We start from the raw sequence: 19,601 nt of genomic DNA, 5'->3' as shown, positions 1-19,601 counted from the left end.
ATGATCAATTACCCAGCATAAACCAGGTCCAGCTGTGTACATCTGATTATGTAGCTTGATAATTTACATGTTTTTGGCTGCTCCAATTGTCAGAATTGTAATCAATGATTAATCTGCAATTTATTTCATTCATGTGTATCAATGATCAAATGAAGTCATATTAAAAAAACAACAAAACTAGATGACGTCGTTTATTCACAAATTTAAACCTTGGTAATGCGTTTCACCTGAAAAAGAATTGTTCATAATACATCCAGAATAGGTAAGATGAGTGATTCCTTGTGCGCCTAATAAACAACAAACTCAACTCGTACCTGAAATTCTCTCTTCTTGCTCAATGCGGGGGGAAACTGAGGCTTCAAGATATTTTTGGTAGTCATAGACATGGATGGACTCCACCCTACAAGCTTGCCAAAGCTACTGAATGGCTAATATATATGTATGTATCTAATCGCTACCTTCTGCATCAAATCAAAAGATCCAGTGCCCATTTTCACTGGCAATCCAAGGCAGATTCTAAAGGATGGTGTTTCCAACTTGTCCACCAGCCCATGTTTTGCTGCCTCAACGATGAATTTAGAGGCTGTCTCAAAAGACATCTTGCCTAAAGGTGATGTCGACTCTGCTATACAACGAAGTCGGCTCATAGGTCGACATGACAGCTATCCCGTAAGATGTGAAAACGTTACTGATCTCACTAATGATTGTTGCGCTGGCAGCTTCCGCTCCGTACGTATTTAAGCATTGCATGAATGTTGTTGGAATATAAATACCTAACATCAAGGTGATCTTCCATCTTCCAAAAAGCAACAAAATCCACTCCAGCTGTGTGCAGTGCTGGTATATTTTCCTTGTGAGATGGACTCTTCCTTTTTTTGGGATCTTCCCCGTAGTAAAACACTTGATTCTCACTATAGTCAGCCACTCGACATTGGTTAATTTTTCCAAAGCTCTGGATGTAAACCTTCTTTGCAGTCTTCTTAGCAATCTGCAGAAGATTATACCAGGAAAGACCAAAAGTGTGCATTAGTTAACTAAAAATTCAACTTCCCATAAGCAAGCAAGTTCCATTGGTTCTTTTTTAAAACTACTTCCTTCAAGTTTAAATGTAAACTTAACATCCATCCAGAAGCAATTTTGTCAAGACAGAGAATAAAAAGCAGGAAATGAGAACATTTAACCAGAAAATCGGTATATTTCAACCTTGCCACATCCCTCTTCCGCAGGTAAAGGCTGGAAAGCAAAAGCTTCAATGCAAGTATTGCATCAGAATAAGAAAATGCTCTTCCTTATTATTAGTTCCATTTTCAATTTGTTTCATAAAAAGGGGTGTACCAGTGATCTAAAAAAGGAAATTAGATACAAATGAAACAATGCTATAATGAATGACCAAAAAAAGAAAGTACCTGAGCCGGTAATATGAGGTTCATTTATCAACTTAATATGGACCCCAAAGCACAATCCTCTCATAGCATTAAATATTGCTCTCAGTCCCGTCCTATCAAACTTTCCTCTAATCTTTTTTCTTTTGGTTTCTGAACTGGTTTTTTTTCTCCCTTGAATTAGGCTTAGATCTGTTTTCTAGGTTTGGTGAACTATGAGAAATATCATCGTTGTCATTATCTGATCCAATCACATTATTTTCAATAGTTCCATTCTCATCCTTGGACAATCAATTTCAATTTCCAACCCAGCCAATGATCAAACTCAAGAAAGTGTAGGCTGCCTGACAAAAAGTTTGAATCAAACTCAAGAAACAACAATGAAACTAATGATATATTTAATTAAAAATGTGATTTACACCATATAAAAAAACCTATAAGAAAGGTGCAAGCTTTCATTACTTTCCATTTTTAGCAAACATTGATAATCTTTTTCATGACTTCCATAAGCGAATTGTACCAGAACATAAAGCGTCAAAAGAGGTAAATAAGATAGTTAACAAGATAGAATACACTCATATGCTATGGGATAACTATATACCATGATTCATTGGCTCAACAAGATTTGCATTACCTTCTAAACCATAAAAAGGTCTTATTCCATGTCTTTACAGAGAATAATACCAACAAATAATAGCATCACTATCCCAACAAATAGTGTATGCAATGGCTTGATGCTAGAAGGTAAAAGGAAAAGAAATTGATAAAAAAATGGTCATGGACACATACTCATTAGCACGCACATACACTGCCGGTAAATTTGGAGAAATAGACAGTAACCACGAACAAGTTTGTCAAGGATTACTGTTCCAACAAGAAATAATGTGGAATAGAATTAAGAATCTTCCAAGCAAAAGAAAATTTTAACAGCTAATATCTAGAACTCTTGCCAGAAAGTCTTTTATACTTTAATCACTTGTACATTAAGAACAAGATGAAAAAAGACAAATGTAGAAGTGCTTTGACAGATTTAGATGGACTCTATGAGTGGCTTGGACAGCAACACAGTCAATTCTCCTGTAGCAAACAAGGATCAAGCTGCATTTGAGTCTATTACACGTTAACTTTCCCCCAACAGGTGATAGTCATTATTTATAAATGGGAATTACTCTTTTCTTTCCCTCCATTTTTTGTCATGTACTTAGAGATCAATAAAAACAAATAACTGAAATATAACCAAAAGACTATTATGCATAGACTTTCCTGTATTGTTTCCCTCACAAAGAACATTTCATATTTTTAAGACAGCTGACCACTCGCATGGATCAGCACTGCAAGTAATTGTTAAGGTGTAAGTACCTGTCAGTTGACTAGCACAACATCTCCATCTTGTAAGTGCCGGTGAACAATTTTTCCTTCAAATGCATAGTCAAAACTCTTTGCAGGTTGGGTAATAGCACCTCTCGATGAAGGTAATTTTCTTGATACAGAAATACGTTTTTTTTTGTTTGGTGGCAGTCTTTGAGTGGACAACTTATCAACATAGTGTGTAGCCCCCTGGATGAATTTCAGAGCCATTTATAATAGCTTCCCTCAGCTTTACAATATTCCAAGGAGTCACTCTCCGTAAAGAGATCAACAGAGAAAAAAAGCATAAGAAAAAGTCAGATGTCAATGGTTTTCAAGTGCACTTCTAAGTGGATTTATTTCCTAAAAGACAGAAAATTAGTAGAGAGATACATTTGCAAATGCACAGCATTACCAAAATAATTTTATGTTTTATATTTAAAACTTAAAATCACTTTAACCTTCAGAGATTCAAGGTGTAAGGTTGGAATCTGCTCTGCCCCCTTAGACTTCCTTGTTTGTTTTCAAAAGGGTTTGTTATAAATGGCCCTTGAACTCTAGTAAAATGTTCAATGTGATACCTGAACTTTAAAAATCTCTAATTTGGTACTTAAAACTATGAATTTATTAACTAATGTTGTAATCACCCCTAACATGGCTAGCTCCAAATGATAACACATGGCACACAAACAACTCTCCAAGTACCACATTTGTTAACAAATTCATAGTTCAAGTATCACATTAGAGATTTTTAAAATTTAGGTGCCACATTAAACATTTCGTTATAATTCAATGGCCATTCATAACATTAACCCTATTTAAAAAAGAATATCAGGCAAATTTTTGTCATGATATATTTTCATATATCGGTAATAATGATTGTTATTGATCATGTGATGTTGTACAACAAGTCTAGGGGGAAAAACATATCGCTTGTCTATTGACATCGCATCAACAAAAGAGGTTTGACTAGTTATCTGCACCTCGAAACTTAACAAGTCTCATGCTGTTTAGAAGTAATTTTTTTTTTCTATTTACAGCAACTTCCGTACATCATAAGACTTAACTACTGTTAATCCTATTTTCGGTCTAAATATATATATATATATATATATGCATAGTTATACTTAAAAGCATGCATAATTAGCAAGCCATGAAAGGTTTCCTCATAAAACTGTAATGCAAACCTATCAACTTGGTGTCTTGTCCTAATTAAGCCCTTCCTAGTTGTTATGGCCTCAAAGATCTACTACCAATAATCCTTTTACAAATGCTAGCTGTAGATTAATGGAGGCAAACAAAAATTCTAGTGTCTAGAACTGATTTTGCAACATGACCCATGCTAGTTGGGAAACCAAATCCCCCCCCCCCCCCCCTTCCTAGTTGTTATGGCCTCAAAGATCTACTACCAATAATCCTTTTACAAATGCTAGCTGTAGATTAATGGAGGCAAACAAAAATTCTAGTGTCTAGAACTGATTTTGCAACATGACCCATGCTAGTTGGGAAACCAAATCCCCCCCCCCCCCCCCCCCCAGCCAAAAGAAACTTACATTGCAAGATGTCTCCAATCAAATAAGGAACTGCAGGCTCGTACTAAACAGAAGGCAAATGGTTACAAGTAAAAGCAACCAGAAGCAATCATTATTAGGAACAACTGCATGACTAAGAGACCAAAAATATAAATCTTTAAAAGGCCAGCAACAATTTCTCAAGCTACAAAGCAATCTCAAGAGTCAAGACCAAGCAAAATAAAATAAATAAGAGAAGGTAATAATCTATACTGCACTCGTTAAACTCCATTGAAATAATTTTGAAAGAAATGCTAGAAGATCATAAAGAGGTTCAAATAACTTCCTAAAAATACAGTAATCAACAAGATGAACTAAAATGGTATGATTCTTTATAGCTACAATAAACATCATTACAAGCTGCTTACCTCAGGATATGTTAACGTCAATGCAAAATAAGGTGGAATTCTGATCTCATTAAAAGCTAAATAAGGATCAGGAGATATAACAGATCGGCTAATAAATTAACTCTTTTCCCCCATCAGTTTTTGGCAGAACATGCCTTTTCTTCTTTTCCAGCAACTGACATATTCCTGCGCTCACATCTCGCCTTTGGCCTGCCATTAAAAAAAAAAAAAAAAGAGTCCACCATTTAACAGGGACATCAAATGCTTAATTTGACAACATTATAATTATATTTGAAAGATCTCAATCCAACAGCATTATAATTAGTCTAAAGTAAAGAGCCATGCATGCAAGCCACATATTTAAACATTGCACGCACAATTGAGATGCAGCCAGATTGTCACTCTTCCCATCCATCCTTACCCACTGATACGCACACATGAAGGAAGAGTAAGAGAAACAAAAGGGGGGGGGGGGGGGGTGTGCTCTCATTGCAGATTACAGCTAGGGAGATATACAAATTCACCATCTAAATTAGCTTTCAACAAATTGAAGTTTTTCCATTTTTGAACTTTACCAGATTAGCACAACAAACTAAGGATTTTCTGCTGAGCAGGAGGTTGACTATATGGATCAAGTAGTGCCCTTTGTTCTAATTAAGACCATATCCTCAATAAGCTCAGTAAAAGTGAGGCCCTATTAGCTAATTTCAGTGTATATTCTCTTTGTTCTTCCTCTCTCTCTTAGCATGACTACATCGGCATTCTACATTAATTCACAGCTTTTCATAGGGGCATTGGCAGGTCTCCTGTTTATGTGCCCAAACAACCTTAATGCTTTCCTCATTTTGTCCAATGGATATAAACCCACCATTTTTCTTTAGCATTCATTCCTATTTGTATTCTCTTTTATGCCCACAAAATTCATTGTAGCATTCCCATCTCAACCACTACACCTTTTGTACATTGATACTGAGTTGCCTAACATTCTGTCCCATAAAACATCATTGTTTTGCTGTCATCTTGTAAAATTTCCCTTTAACCTTCATTGAAATTTTATTAAACAACTAGATAATACTTCTGGTAAAAAGAAATTCACTTGGAGACTTCTTTTTTTTTTTTTCAAATACCATTCCCTAATTTCCAAATTTGTGTAATTAATACTGTTAACTCATTCAAAAGCCTCCCTTTCAGTTCAAAATATTTTGAGCATAGATTTCGGACAAAAAAGGTTCATGCAACAACATTTAGAATGAATCAGAGAAAAAAAATATTGTAAACAAGGAGAATTCTTCCTTTTCATCATTCGCTAACGAATGTGTAACACCCCAATCCCATATCGAGATAATCTAAGGTTTTACTATGATATATATGTTGAGATCTAAATCCAAACTTGTAAGACACCTTTTGCGGGACAAAACCATGAGACTTTCGAGTCAAAGCTGACAATATCTAACAAGTTAGGCGCAGGTCTTCACAAATAGTTTCAGAGCAGTTACCAATCGCACAAGAGCTAAGTGCTACACTATGGGAGCCACCTTTAGAAGTCACCTCTAGAATCCCAACATTTGGTGTGATCTTGTGATCTGTGTGCTTTGTGTTGGGCTTGATAGGGACGTCAAGCTTTAACAGGGGGAGTTGTGGCGACCCAATCTCATATCAGGATAATCTAAAGTTCTACTACGATATATAAGTTGAGACTTAATCCCAAACTTATGAGACGCTTTTGGTGGATAAATCCGTGAGACCTTCACAATACCTCATAGGTTGTGTACAGGTCTTCACAAATGGTATCAAAGTAGTCACCAGTCAAACAGAAGTTAAGTGCTACACCGTGGGAGCCACCTCTAAAATCCTATGGGAGCTAAGTGCTATATGGTGTGAGCCATCTCTAGAATCCCAACGTTTAGTGCGATCCTGTGATCTATGTGTGCATTGTGTTGGGTTTGCCCAATGTTGGTGTGATTTGGTGGATCTGTGCACTTTATATTGGGATTTACGGGTAGGGTTGGCAACGGATATAGTCGAGGCGGGTTTTTGCTTGGCCCGAACTCAACCCGATCCGACCTGAATTTTTTTTATTCTTTTATACCCGACCCCGACCCGACCCAAATTAATAAAATATTATTTTTTAAATATAAAATATTATTTTTTAAATATAAATATTTAAATATATAATTATATATATAAATAATTAATTAAAAAATAATTTTTATACAATATCGGGTTAGGTTTACCTAAAACCCGAACCCAACCCGACCCCGATTTTTTTCTTAACATTACCCGACCCGACCCGAAACCCGATTTTCAAAAAAAAATAAAAAACCCACCCTATGAGGTCGGGTCTGGTCGAAACCCGTCGAAGGTAGGTTAGGTTGCCAACCTTATTGACGAAGATGTCAAGCTTTAACGGGGGGAGTTTGTAACACCCCAATCCCACATCGGGATGATTTGAGGTTTTGTTATGATATATATATATATATATATATGTTAATATCTAAATCTAAACTTGTGAAGCACTTTTTATAGGACAAAATCGTGAACCCTCCAAGTCAAAGCAGACAATACCTTGTAGGTTGGATGTGGGTTTCCACTTTGTAGGATAAAATCGTAAGACCTTCGAGTTAAAACAGACAATACCTCCTCACAAGTTGTGTACAGGTCCCCACAAATGGTATCAGAGCGATCACCAATTGGATGAGAGCTAAGTGATACCCCGTGGGAGCCACCTCTAGAATCCCAACGTCTAGTGTGATCTTATGATCTATGTGTGCTTTATGTTTGGCTTGCCCAATGTTTGGTGTAATTCAGTGGATCTATGTGCTTTGTTTTAGGCTTGACGGGGACGTCAAGCTTTAACAGGGGAAGTTTGTGACACCTCATTCCCATATTGGGAGATTCTAAGATCTTATTATGATATATAAGTAGAGGCTTAAAACCTTAACCTGTGAGGCACCTTTTGTGGGACAAAACTATAAAACCTTCAAGTCAAAGTGGACAATACTTTGTGGGTTGAGTGTGGATCTCCACAAATGATATCAAAGCGATCACCAATCAGACGGGAGCTAAGTCCTACGTTGTAGGAGCCACCTCTAAATCTTGCGAGACCTAAGTACTACACAGTGGGAGCCACCTCTAAAATCCCAAAGTTTGGTGTGATCTTGTGATCTGTGTGCGCTTTGTGTTAACGTTTGGTGTGATCTTGTTATTTATGTGTGCTTTGTGTTAGGTTTGCCCAACGTTTGGTGTAATTCAGTGAATCTGTGTGCTTGGTGTTGGGCTTGACGAGGACGTCAAGCTTTAACGAGGGGAGTTTGTGATACCCCAATCCCATATTGAGAGATTCTAAGGTTTTGCTATGATCTATAAATAGAGGCTTAAAACCTTAACCTGTGAGGTGCATTTTGTGAGATAAAACCGTGAGTCACCTCTAGAATCCCAACGTTTGGTGTGATCTTGTGATCTGTATGTCTTTTGTGTTAGGCTTGCCCAACGTTTGGTGTGATCTAGTGGATCTGTGTGCTTTGTTCTGGGCTTGACGGGGACCTCATGCTTTAACAGAGGGAGTTTGTGACACCCAAATCCCATATTGGGAGATTCTAAGGTTCTACTATTATATAAAACTAAAGGCTTAAAACCTTAACTTGTAAGGCACATTTTGTGGCACAAAACCGTGAGTCTTTCGAGTCAAAATGGACAATACCTCGCAAGTTGAGTGCAGGTCTTCATAGAATCAAATATGGAGAACATTGAATGTTAATTTCAAATACACTCATTCTTTTGGGTAGTGAAAGATTGAAGAAGAATTTGAAAGTTTTGAATCACATACTGTCACCCATTAACAACTAAAGCTAGTACACTCCAATGTGCAAATGGTATGACATATAAAAATGTTCCAAGAAGCGAGATTTTGAATACAAGTCAAGAATAAGAAGAATTAATTGGCAAGCATGTCACATTCTCTCTAGCTCATCTTTGTGCAAAATACAAACCAGCAAATGTTCTCTATCATAACATGCCAAAAGTACCTTTTTATGCCCCTGAGTAGAACTTTCAGCTCTAAAGCAATCTTTCACCAACCTACACCATGTCTAATACACTATACTAATAACAAAGGTCAAACAACAAGTAGTTTACATCGAATTCTCACCAACACAGTGCATCATTAGAAATAGGAAGAAACTGTACTTACTCATGGCAGTTTTGCTATCAAATAACAAATTTACTGATTGTTGGAGATCCATCCATAGTCTAACTACAACCATTGAACTCTGCAAATTGTTTGCATAAGCATTTCCTAGTGATATATTGGCCTGCGAAACCTTACTTAGCAAAACAGTTTGAGGATGAGGATGCTCCATCACCTATAAGAAAAAAAAAAGATTGAAAATGATGTTAGCAGAGATTCTTTCCTAAATGAAAATGCCTAGTCCATATGATGCAGCAGCAATAGTGTAAAAAAAAAGAAGCTAAGCAATCCTAGATTCTGAAATGCAATTGTCAATATCAACATTCAATTCCCAAAAACTCAACAATCATAGTTAATTGAAAGTGACTAAAAGACATTTATGTGAGTCTATCACAATGCTAAATTAAACCCCAAATAAAATTGAAGAAATTCATGAAAATTTTATTTATGAATTCTTAAGAAACTTTCTAAAATACAATAGGATATATAGAGCTAAAACATCAAATCTGGCAAATCCCATAATATCCTAGAGACAATAACAATTCACCTAAATATCCTATAACAAAAATGGAAAATACAAGTAGCAATTCGGTCAATAAACCAAATCCCTTTTATTTAGGAAACAACCAAAATACTAACCGATGACAGCTAATCAAATCTAGTTAGGAATCGGTTTTTCACACTCCCTCTCAAGTTGGGTGGTAGATATCAATTATGCCCAACTTGGACTTCAAATTCTCGAAATTGCCACAATGAAGAGCCTTGGTGAGGATGTCGGCTGTCTAATGTTCTATTGGAGTGTAGATCAGTTTGACTGCACCTTCTTTAATCTTCTCTTTGATGAACTGGCGATCAATCTCTACATGTTTCGTTCAATCATGATGAACAGGGTTCTTGGCAATGTTAATAGCTGCTTTATTATCACAAAACAGCTTTATTGAATTCCTAGCTGACTTCTTCAGTTCCTGTAGCATTCTCTCAAGCAATATTCCCTCATAAATCTCATGAGACATAGTCCTAAATTCAGCTTCAGTACTACTTCGAGCTACCACTACTTGTTTCTTACTCCTCTGGGTGACCAAATTGCCCCACACATATGTACAGTACCTTATAGTTGACCTGCGGTCTGTCACAAAACCAACCCAATCTACGTTTGAGAAAATCTCCACATATCTTTTTAGTGTTTTTCTGAAGTGTAACCTTTTGCCCGGGTGTTTTTTTTAAGTAATGAAGGATCTGGTATACTGCCCCATGTGTGTCTTTGTAGGATTGTTCACAAATCTGCTCACCATACTTACAGAGAAGACAATGTCAGGTCTAGTGTATGCCAAATAAATTAATTTTTTCATGAGTCTCTAGTATCTGTTTTGGTCTGCAAGAGGACTTCTATCTTCGGTTCCTATCTTGACATTTGGTTCCATCAAAGTATCCATTGGTTTACACCCGAGCATCCATGTCTCTTTGAGAAGATCAAGTACATATTTTCATTGTGAAACAAAAATACCATTTCTTGATCGAACTACTTCCATGCCAAGAAAATACTGAAGCTGTCCCAAGTTCTTTATTTCAAACTCTTTAGCTAAAAGAGTCTGTAATCCAACTATTTCCTTTTCATAATGTCCTATGAGGACAATATCAACATAAACAATCATAATAGCAATCTTGCTATTTGGTGAATGTTTAACAAACATAGTGTGGTCGAATGGGCATTGTAAAAACCCATTTTTTAACAACCTTAGGTAAACGATCAAACCAAGCGCGAAGAGATTGTTTGAGGCCATAGAAGGATTTCTGAAGCTTACACACCTTGCCGATGTTGTCCTAGTTGTCAAACCCTAAAGGAATCTTTATGTAGACCTCTTCCACTAAATTACCATTCAGAAATGCATTTTTGATATCGAATTGGTGAAGAGGCCAATCTAGGTTTGCAACAAACGATAGTAACACAATGACAGAATTTAGTTTTTCTACAGGAACAAACATCTCTTCATAATCAATCCCGTAAAATTGAGTAAACCCCTTTGCCATAAGACGAGCTTTGAATTTGTTCACACGTCTATCTGTATTGTGCTTGATGGTAAAAATCCACTTACATCCCACTGGGCTCTTTCCTCCAGAAAAATCAGTAATTTTCCATGTGCCATTCTTTTCTAATGCTTGCATTTCTTCCATTACTGCAGCCTTCCACTTTGGTTGTTCAAGTGTTTCATGGATGGTATTCAATATATGAACATCAATTAGTGATGTAACCAGTGCTCAATAAGTAGGAAACAACCCTTCATAGGAAACAAAATTACTAATAGGGTGCTGAATACATGATCTCACACATTTTCTTATAGCAATGGGCTAATCAAGATCACTAGAAAAATCATTAGAGATAGGTTTAGTAATTGTGTTACCTGTATGAATTTCAAAAGTCCCTAGATTTGGTTTAAAATCTTGATTCTGTGTTGGAAATTTATAGTTCCCTATCTCCTTTTGAGATTTTAGTCTCCTTGAGTATACAATCATTTTCTTAGCTTTTGTCTCTTACACGGTTTCAGAAGATTTTGGAGACTTGGGATGACTAGTTGACTCGAAAAAATAAAGATTATTTGAAATGGGAATTTGAATTGGCAGACAAATAGAGGAAGGATCATATGATGGCTCAATCTCCCAAAGTTGATATTCCCTAGAACTCTCCCCTCGAATATCAGCTTTGGGATAAAAAGGTTTATTCTCAAAGAATGTGACATCCATAGAAGTGTAAAACTTTATGGTATTTGGTGAATAACATATGTAACCTTTTTGGTTAGGTGTTTAGCCAAGAAATATACATCTAAATGATCTAGGGTCTAGTTTACTGCGTTCTTGTTGGTGTATATGAACAAAGGTTGTACATCGAACACTTTGACTAGTACAGAGGAAATGATTTGGACAAGAGGGTAGGTTTTGAGAAGTTTGACAGGCGGTTTGGAATTTTAGTACTCGAAAAGGAATCCTATTAATAAGAAAGGCTGCTGTCAGGATTGCCTCTCCCCATAAATGTTTCAAGACATGAAAGACTAGCATAATAGATCTTGCAACTTACATCAGGTGTCTTTTCTTTTGCTCAGCAACGCCGTTTTGTTGAGGAGTTTCAGTACATGAGCTCTGATGAATAATTCCTTGACCTAACAAGCAAGATCCAAGAATTGAGTGATAGTATTCTCACCCACTATCTGTTCTAAGCACCTGAATTTTTGCTTGAAATTAAATTTGCACCATTTTGTTGAAATTTTAAAATACTGAACTAACCTTTGACTTGTCTTACATGAGTAACAGCCATGTAACTATGGTGTGATCATCAATGAAAGTAACAAACCATCTAGAGCCTATAATATTGTTAACTCTCGATAGTCCCTAAACATCACTATGGATCATAGTAACTTGGACATGAATTGCGAGTGTGCTTGAAAAACTGACAAATTTTGCATTGATAAGACTCGAAACCTTTATTGATGAATAAATCAGAGAACAATTTTTTGAGGTACAAGAAATTTGGATGTCCTAAACAATAGTGCCATAACATGATTGTATTTTCTTTACTCTTACTAGAAAATGAAACTGAACAAGCACTCTTCCATAATTGTCCCTTAGATTCTTTATCTCTAAGGAGATAGGGTTCAACACACATCCCAGCGTTGCCAATCTTTTTTCCCGAATCCAAGCCCTGAAATTCACACATGTGAGAAAGAATTTAGTAACACAATTAAGATCTCTCATAATTTTAATAATAGACAAAATGTTGCAATCTAAATTAGGGACATGAAGAACAAAGTCAAGCGTTATGTCCTTTGAAATAATGATTGAACCTATTCGACTACTCGAAAGAATGACCCATCTGTTATTCAAATTGTGACGTTTTCAGAATATGGACTGTATTCATGGAACACCAATGCATCACCAGTCATTTGGTGTAATACGCCTGAATCAACAATTCAAGATCTTGATTTTCCACTTTGCACAAGTCGAGCATTGAGAAATTTACCTTTTTGTGTAACAAATGCTGTGTTTACAACTGACCTAGTGTTCTAAAGAGATTACTGAACAATTTTCTAAAGGAGTTCCAACTGCTATTTACTAAACGGGCTTGATTCAGGGGGTTTTAGAGTTGTCTCGATGGTGGTGAAATTTTTATGACTCTTTCGATTTCAAGTAGAACGTGATTTATAGTCGGCAGGTTTCCCATAGATTTGCCAACAATTTTCCCGTATGTGTCATGCCTTTTGACAATGGTCACAGTAAGATTTGTTACCTTTCTTCTGTCGATTTTCACCACCTTCATAGGATTTTAGTCTTCCTGCAGCAAGGGTTAAATTTTTTATCTCTTGTGGATTACATGATGTCCCTAGCATCACTTTCCTTCTACTCTCATCTCAACGAACCTCAGAGAAAACTTCTCAGATGCTAGTTAATGGCTTGATGCTAAGAATTCTCCCACGACCATCAATAAGGCTCTTGTTTAGACCAAGTAGAAACTTATAAACTCGGTCCTTCTCCGCTATGTTCCTATATTGCTGGCTATCGTCAAGGCATTTCCATGCTATTTCTTCAAAGATATCTAATTGCTACCAATAACGAGTTTAAGAAATTAAAATATTTAGTAATAGAGGAGTCTCCTTACCGTAGGTCATGTAGAGTGCTTTTAATCTCAAATATTTCAGACATATTGTCTACGTTGGAGTAGGTTTCTTTCGTAGCATCTCAAATCTCCTTGGTAGTTTTGTAGTACATGAAATTTTCACCAATCCCATTGGTCATAGAATTGATCAACCACGACATTACCATGCTATTTTCCAACTTCCAAGTTCGATACTTTGGGTCATCATCGCTAGGTGAAACAGCCACTCCCGTGAGATAATTTCCTTGCCTTTTCCACAGACAAACAGCATCACTAATTGAGACCATTGGATGAAGTTTTGTCCATTGAGTATGTAACCGGTGATAGGCAAAATAGAGAGCTCAGATACATTTGTGCTGATGGCAATGGCATAGATAGAGAGAAAAAAAGAAAAATATATATTGATTTTGATGGTTCAGGATGAACGTTCTGATACAATGAAGAAATTCATGAGAATTTTATTTATAAATTATTTAGAAACTTTCTAGAGTACAAAAGGATATATATTGCTAAAACATTAAATCTGGCAAATCTCATAATATCCTAGAGATAATAATAAATCACCTAAAAATCCTCTAACAAAAATAGAAACTACCAAGTAGGAATTTGGTCAATGAACCAAATCCTTTTTATTTAAGAAACAACCAAAATACTAAATAAATGACAGCTAATCAAATCTGGTTAGGAATCGGTTTTCCAAAAAAATCATAACATCCACTAAAATAAATCACAAATAGAAAAGGCTCTATTTTTTTATATTTTCACCTAAAGCAAGTACAATGCCAATATAGCATTGATGCATAAACAAAAAGGTTCACCTACATTATTTAAGAGATTGCCCTCAATCAAGATAAAATTTAAAAGAAAAATAGCATATGCATCTTCATCCCATAACTTATATGGAATAGAATAGCAAGCCAAACTGTGGGCCGAGAAAATTAACTACCTATGTTGTTTTCAAATAATCAAATCATATTGTTGTCATTGCCACAAGGCCAGAGCATCACCGGGTTTTCAATAAGTATACAGACAAGTTTTAAAAACTTAAAGTAAAAAGGATGGAGAAAATGAAACAAAATAATGGAAAACGAAGAAAATCTAAAAGGCATGTCCATAGTTGGTCAAGTACGTAATCTCCCCCCCTTCCCCATTTAGATTCTTATCTATCATCATACATAATATGTCAAGCATAAGAGACTCCTCCCCAAACCACATACCATGACAAAATAAATTTCCAACCCCATCTCCCATCTTCTGTATGTCCAACAAACCATCTCAATTCTTCATTTCATGTCCTTGTATGTGCACTAGTAGCATTTATAACACATGAAACCACCTTTCATTCATACTCTCAACATGTAATAAGTGGTAAATGAGCTGATCAAGCTTATTAGAGCCTCCATCCTTCCCTCTTGAAAAGAAATAAAGAAGTAATATTGAATGTCAGTACTTACAGAATCACCTCCCTTGGTTGGAGCACAGAACTTAATAGGAGGTACAAGAATTATCTTTAAGAAGAACATAGAGTAACCCACTTTCTTCCAAATCCCTGCTGCTGGAGATCACCGATCAATGAGCAAAGTTCAACCCCATTTTCCCACAAAAGTTTTGTAAATTTTTTAACCTGTGACAAAACAAGAATTCTAAAATGAATAGTCTACTCAAAATGACAGAAAACAAAGGCAACCATGGAAACAATGCCAGAAACATTGGCATAACTAAGAATCATACCTCTGATGGCAAAAGAGGTTCCAAAAACAAATTCTTCTGCTTCATGAACTCAAGAGGCACTTGTGCCTTCTTTTTATGAGCTTTTTCACCATATCTTCAGCTCCTAGGAAGCCAGTTTCAAGAGTATTAATTTCAACTATATCAATTGTATTTTCAGATTTAGATGCATCATTGACGTCTTCTATCCCAGATCTGGCTTCACCAGAAAAACTGTCAGACATTTTGCACCCTCTAATAACATTTTCCCTCATTTAGGCACCCAACATGCCACTCTGCAGTTAGAAACCAAGACATTTAAGAATTGAACCATTAAAGCCCAGAAGTTCTCCAAGTTGGAAAAGAAGATTACCATAACTAACTTAATTACAGAAATTAATGAAAACATCATTGAATCACTATACACATTCATCCAAATGGACAAAAAAATCACTGAAAACTCCAAGGACCAAATGGAATATTTATAGGCATGAGATTCCAAGAATACTTAAACAAATCAAGGAAATTAGAACATAAAGAAAAAATAAATAAGTACATACATCATATACACATGCATGTCATGGGGTATGGTCCCCACATGTTAGGAAATGACTTAGTTTCTTATTGTTTTTGTTATATATCCTTCTGGTAAGCTATGCAAACAGCAATGCATGAGGAATTTTTAGGTCTCTTCTGAAGGCCATCTACATAATTTAGTTATTAACTTAATTCATTGATCATATATAATGTAAAAAGAAAATGGAAAATATAAACATTTCAACAACTAAATGGACAATTATCTTTTTCAGATTATCAATTGTCTAACGCATTAAACATTTTTTATGTCTGGATATCAGTTTGAAACTGTAGAGGAATGATAATGAAACAGTCTCTGCATCAGCAATTGTTGAAAGGCTGGTTCTTACCCTCCACCACTTCCCCAAATGTTATCCTTTTTCCAATAGGTCATTTCAAATAAAGTGTTTAGAATCTAAAATTACAGCCACCTATGACACGACAGATAAAAGCTATTAAAACAACTATTAAATGGATCGCATGGTATAACTAAATAGGATAGGAATTTGAAAAGAAGAAAAAAAGAAGGGAAAGAAGAGATATACCATGTGAAACCAACCAAAAGTGGGCTTGAAGATAGTAGGATTTTTGGCATTACAGTTCTTGCACTTTTTGTATTTCAGTTTCAGAAAGTTATTTAAAACTGATTTTGCTTCAGCAAGCTGAAGAGACGTCCATTCCTTTGGGTTAACAGCCTTAGAATCATGTACCATATAATCTAATTCTTGGCTCCATTCACTATACTTTGGATAGGATGATGCATCTCTGGAATCTGAATCTAACCTTTTGGCACCAACAATATCACCTTTTCTAAAGAGTTTCAATTGAGAAATACATCTCTCAACCTTAAATTAATTTAAACCCAAAAAAAAAAAAAGGATATTAGAGAAGTAAACAAAAAAAAAATTCCAAGATAAAAACATTGAAAAATAATTTACCTCAGTTCTGTCTGCCCTCAAATGATAACAAAAGAAACAGGTCCTTTGAACAAGGTTATGAAGAAAATTGAACAGCAAGGGATTACAAATCGGAGACACAAAGTCAATGTGACCACAATGACCAGGGCAATGCAATTTTAAGAGGGCGCGCAGCTTTTACAACTGCAATAAAAGTTAAAATAATGTAATTATATATCAAAAACACATGTTTTTATCTATTCTATTGTTCACTAATTATATGTTTGGTATACAAGATTATGATAGGAGAGGATAAGATAATATTATGAATAGAATTAGATTAAATAATATCATTTTATCTTATGTTTGATGTGTGTAAGGATCAAGATAGGGTAATTTATTTATTTGTCAAAATTATCCTTCCTCAAGATTTATATAATTTAAATTATTGATGTAATTTTTAAGGGTATAATAAGACATGCAAATTTAATCCTATGGATTAAAAATAATCCCCTACTTTTCCAAATGATAGAGTTATCCTATTTGCATAAGATATTTAATCCTTTTAATAATCAAATCCTTTTATTTAAGTGCATAACAAACATGTGATAAGATGATTAGTATCCTATCTTTCAACCAATCCTATGTGCCAAACGTAGCCTAAATTCTTTTAAGCAGCATTAAGTTTTACAGCAGCGTATGTAAAATGCAAAAAATATTTTTTAGGAATTAAAAATGAAAATAAAATGCATAATTTGGCATTTGTAAAGAATAATTATGCTAGAATTGGTGTTAAGATTATACAAATTTTACAATTTCTTCATCTTTTTTCTTTTTTAATCAATTAAGATTTTGTTGCCAATGATATGGTTTCTCTTTATAGCAACTTTTTACGAGGCAAAGAAATACGTAGCAGAAAGCCAGAAAGGAAAAGTTTAATAAGAGCATACGGAGTCCGATCCTCAAGAGCCCTAAAACGGGATCGTATAATCCACCAGGCATCCATGAAGTCAAGCAAATTGGCGTTGGTGACTTTCAAAATGTTGTTTCTTTTTTTTAACCTCTTCAGCTGTCATGAGATTAAACCACAACGCCTCCACCAAATCCATCGCCCCCTACAAAATTCAAAAAAAAAAAAAGTTCCAACTCGAAAAGACTTCAAAATTTTAGGTTAAAAAATAATACTTAAATAAAAAAAGTAAAGGAAATTTTATTTACTAACAAAATTTTGAAGAATAAAAAATCAGTGGAGGAGAGAGAGACCTCCGTGACTTGGGCCATGGTGGCAGTTGGCATGAAAATGAAATAGAGAACTTAGGTTGGAGATAATGAAGTGACTGGCGGTGATGAATAATTGACAGTAGTCCACCGCAAAGAGAGTTAAGAATAGGGGTTTTGTTGGGGTTTAAGAGGGGCTGGGCTGGCTGTGTCTTCTGCTCTTCCTTTTAAGGATGACTTATTATTATTTATCAATATATTATTTTTATATGCAAAACTCTTAAAAGTGTGACATTTGACATGTTGAGTCGATTTTTTTTACAACGTTACCTATTTCTGTTTTTTTCTATTAAATCTGACACTATTTTTTGATATTCTTCAGCTTAAAATAATGAATCGCATTTATAGATCTTTTTTTATTAAATTTGACATTATTCTTCGGTATTCCTCAACTCAAAACAATAAATCCCATTTATTAAACATAAAATTCTAGCCTTCAATGCAAGACATCATTTGGATTACAAGAAAAATTTCCTCATTTTCTATCACTCGAAAAATCTCTCCTGCTGTTGGAATTGGTAATTTTAGAGAAAAAAACAAAATTAATCTAAAAAGAAATGAATTTGACGTTTTTTTCATCAAAGAAAAGCTTTATAAGAGTACCAAAAAAATATTAAAAAAATATTTTCGATCTCATTTACGACTAAGTTTCACCATATATTAAGTAAGATGTTTGTGAATTTTTTCGCTTATTTTAACAACAATGAATACACTTATTACTTAATTAAATATTTAATTTTTGGCGATAAAAGGCAATACATGAATGTACTTAGATAATTCATAAAAACAATTGTTTGATTAATATGAGTTGAGTTGTTTTTAGCAATTTATTTTAATTATTTTTGTTATATGTACCTTATTAATATTGTTTTTTTTATTACAATTGCAAAAATTATAAGATTAAATTGTTGAAACCATAATTTTTTTTTATCATAGCAAATTTGGGTAATTTAATAATAGATATATCTTTTTTGTTTTTAATAATAAATTACTTTAGTTTATTATTAAATACAAACATATTATAATATTAAATTATATCAATTTTTACTCGCTATATTTCTTATTTGAAAATAATATATATTATATAAATTTATAAATTATAAATAACTTTTTAAAATATATTTATTTTATTTAAATTTATTAATAAATATTATAAAATATGACATTAGTTGTTATTATTAACATATAGTGTTGCCATCAAACTCCAACGAAAATAAGCCTAGTAGAGGAGCACTCTACCTACCTGTTGTGCAGGATGGGTCCGGTTGCCTTTAAGCCCAGAGATCTGCTTCTGAGGCCGGGTGTAGGATGGGCTCAGATGGTCTACGACCAGCTCCCTTAATCCAACAACCCATAAGTTTCAAAATTAAAGCTTAAGCTTTCACTTATCAAATTAATTTTTTTTTAAAGAAAATTTATGTAAACTACAGTAAAATTTATAAATCTATCACTCGTTCTTTAGATAATAATAGAAAATATTTTTTTAATAAAAAGGATTAACTGTTGGATGAAGAAAGTGGAAGCACTGCAAGTTCAAAACACCCAGATTTGTGTCTGACTTATGACCTTTTCTGCAAATAGATAGAAATATAAAGTGTAAATTTGAAATTCAAAAAATTGTTTCAGCCAGCAGCAAGTATGGATTTCAGGAACAATGAACGAAAGCTCA

At 34.6% G+C, this 19,601-nt stretch overlaps 2 pseudogenes across 2 annotated transcripts; both read right to left on the bottom strand.

The window, feature by feature from the left end:
* Positions 1 to 105: 105 nt before the first annotated feature.
* On the bottom strand, positions 106 to 4,087 carry LOC149515891 (DNA-directed RNA polymerase I subunit 1-like; annotated as a pseudogene). The gene is made up of 3 exons (XR_016326112.1): positions 2,742 to 4,087; positions 1,407 to 1,722; positions 106 to 988 (listed from the first exon to the last, which is right to left on the bottom strand). The product of XR_016326112.1 is annotated as a DNA-directed RNA polymerase I subunit 1-like (transcript).
* Positions 4,088 to 4,574: 487 nt separating this feature from the next.
* LOC111297770 (DNA-directed RNA polymerase I subunit 1-like) lies at positions 4,575 to 18,422 on the bottom strand (annotated as a pseudogene). The gene is made up of 9 exons (XR_016326341.1): positions 17,918 to 18,422; positions 17,605 to 17,769; positions 16,697 to 16,858; positions 16,304 to 16,603; positions 15,207 to 15,478; positions 14,930 to 15,099; positions 8,837 to 9,008; positions 4,669 to 4,857; positions 4,575 to 4,586 (listed from the first exon to the last, which is right to left on the bottom strand). The product of XR_016326341.1 is annotated as a DNA-directed RNA polymerase I subunit 1-like (transcript).
* Between the last annotated feature and the right edge of the window lie 1,179 nt (positions 18,423 to 19,601).

The sequence above is a fragment of the Durio zibethinus genome, chromosome 12 (assembly GCF_047325235.1).
Source record: "Durio zibethinus cultivar Kanyao isolate XHJ-2024 chromosome 12, ASM4732523v1, whole genome shotgun sequence".
Taxonomy (NCBI): domain Eukaryota; kingdom Viridiplantae; phylum Streptophyta; class Magnoliopsida; order Malvales; family Malvaceae; genus Durio; species Durio zibethinus.
Note: the sequence above shows the minus strand (reverse complement) of the source record. Positions and strands in the feature narration are given on the sequence as shown.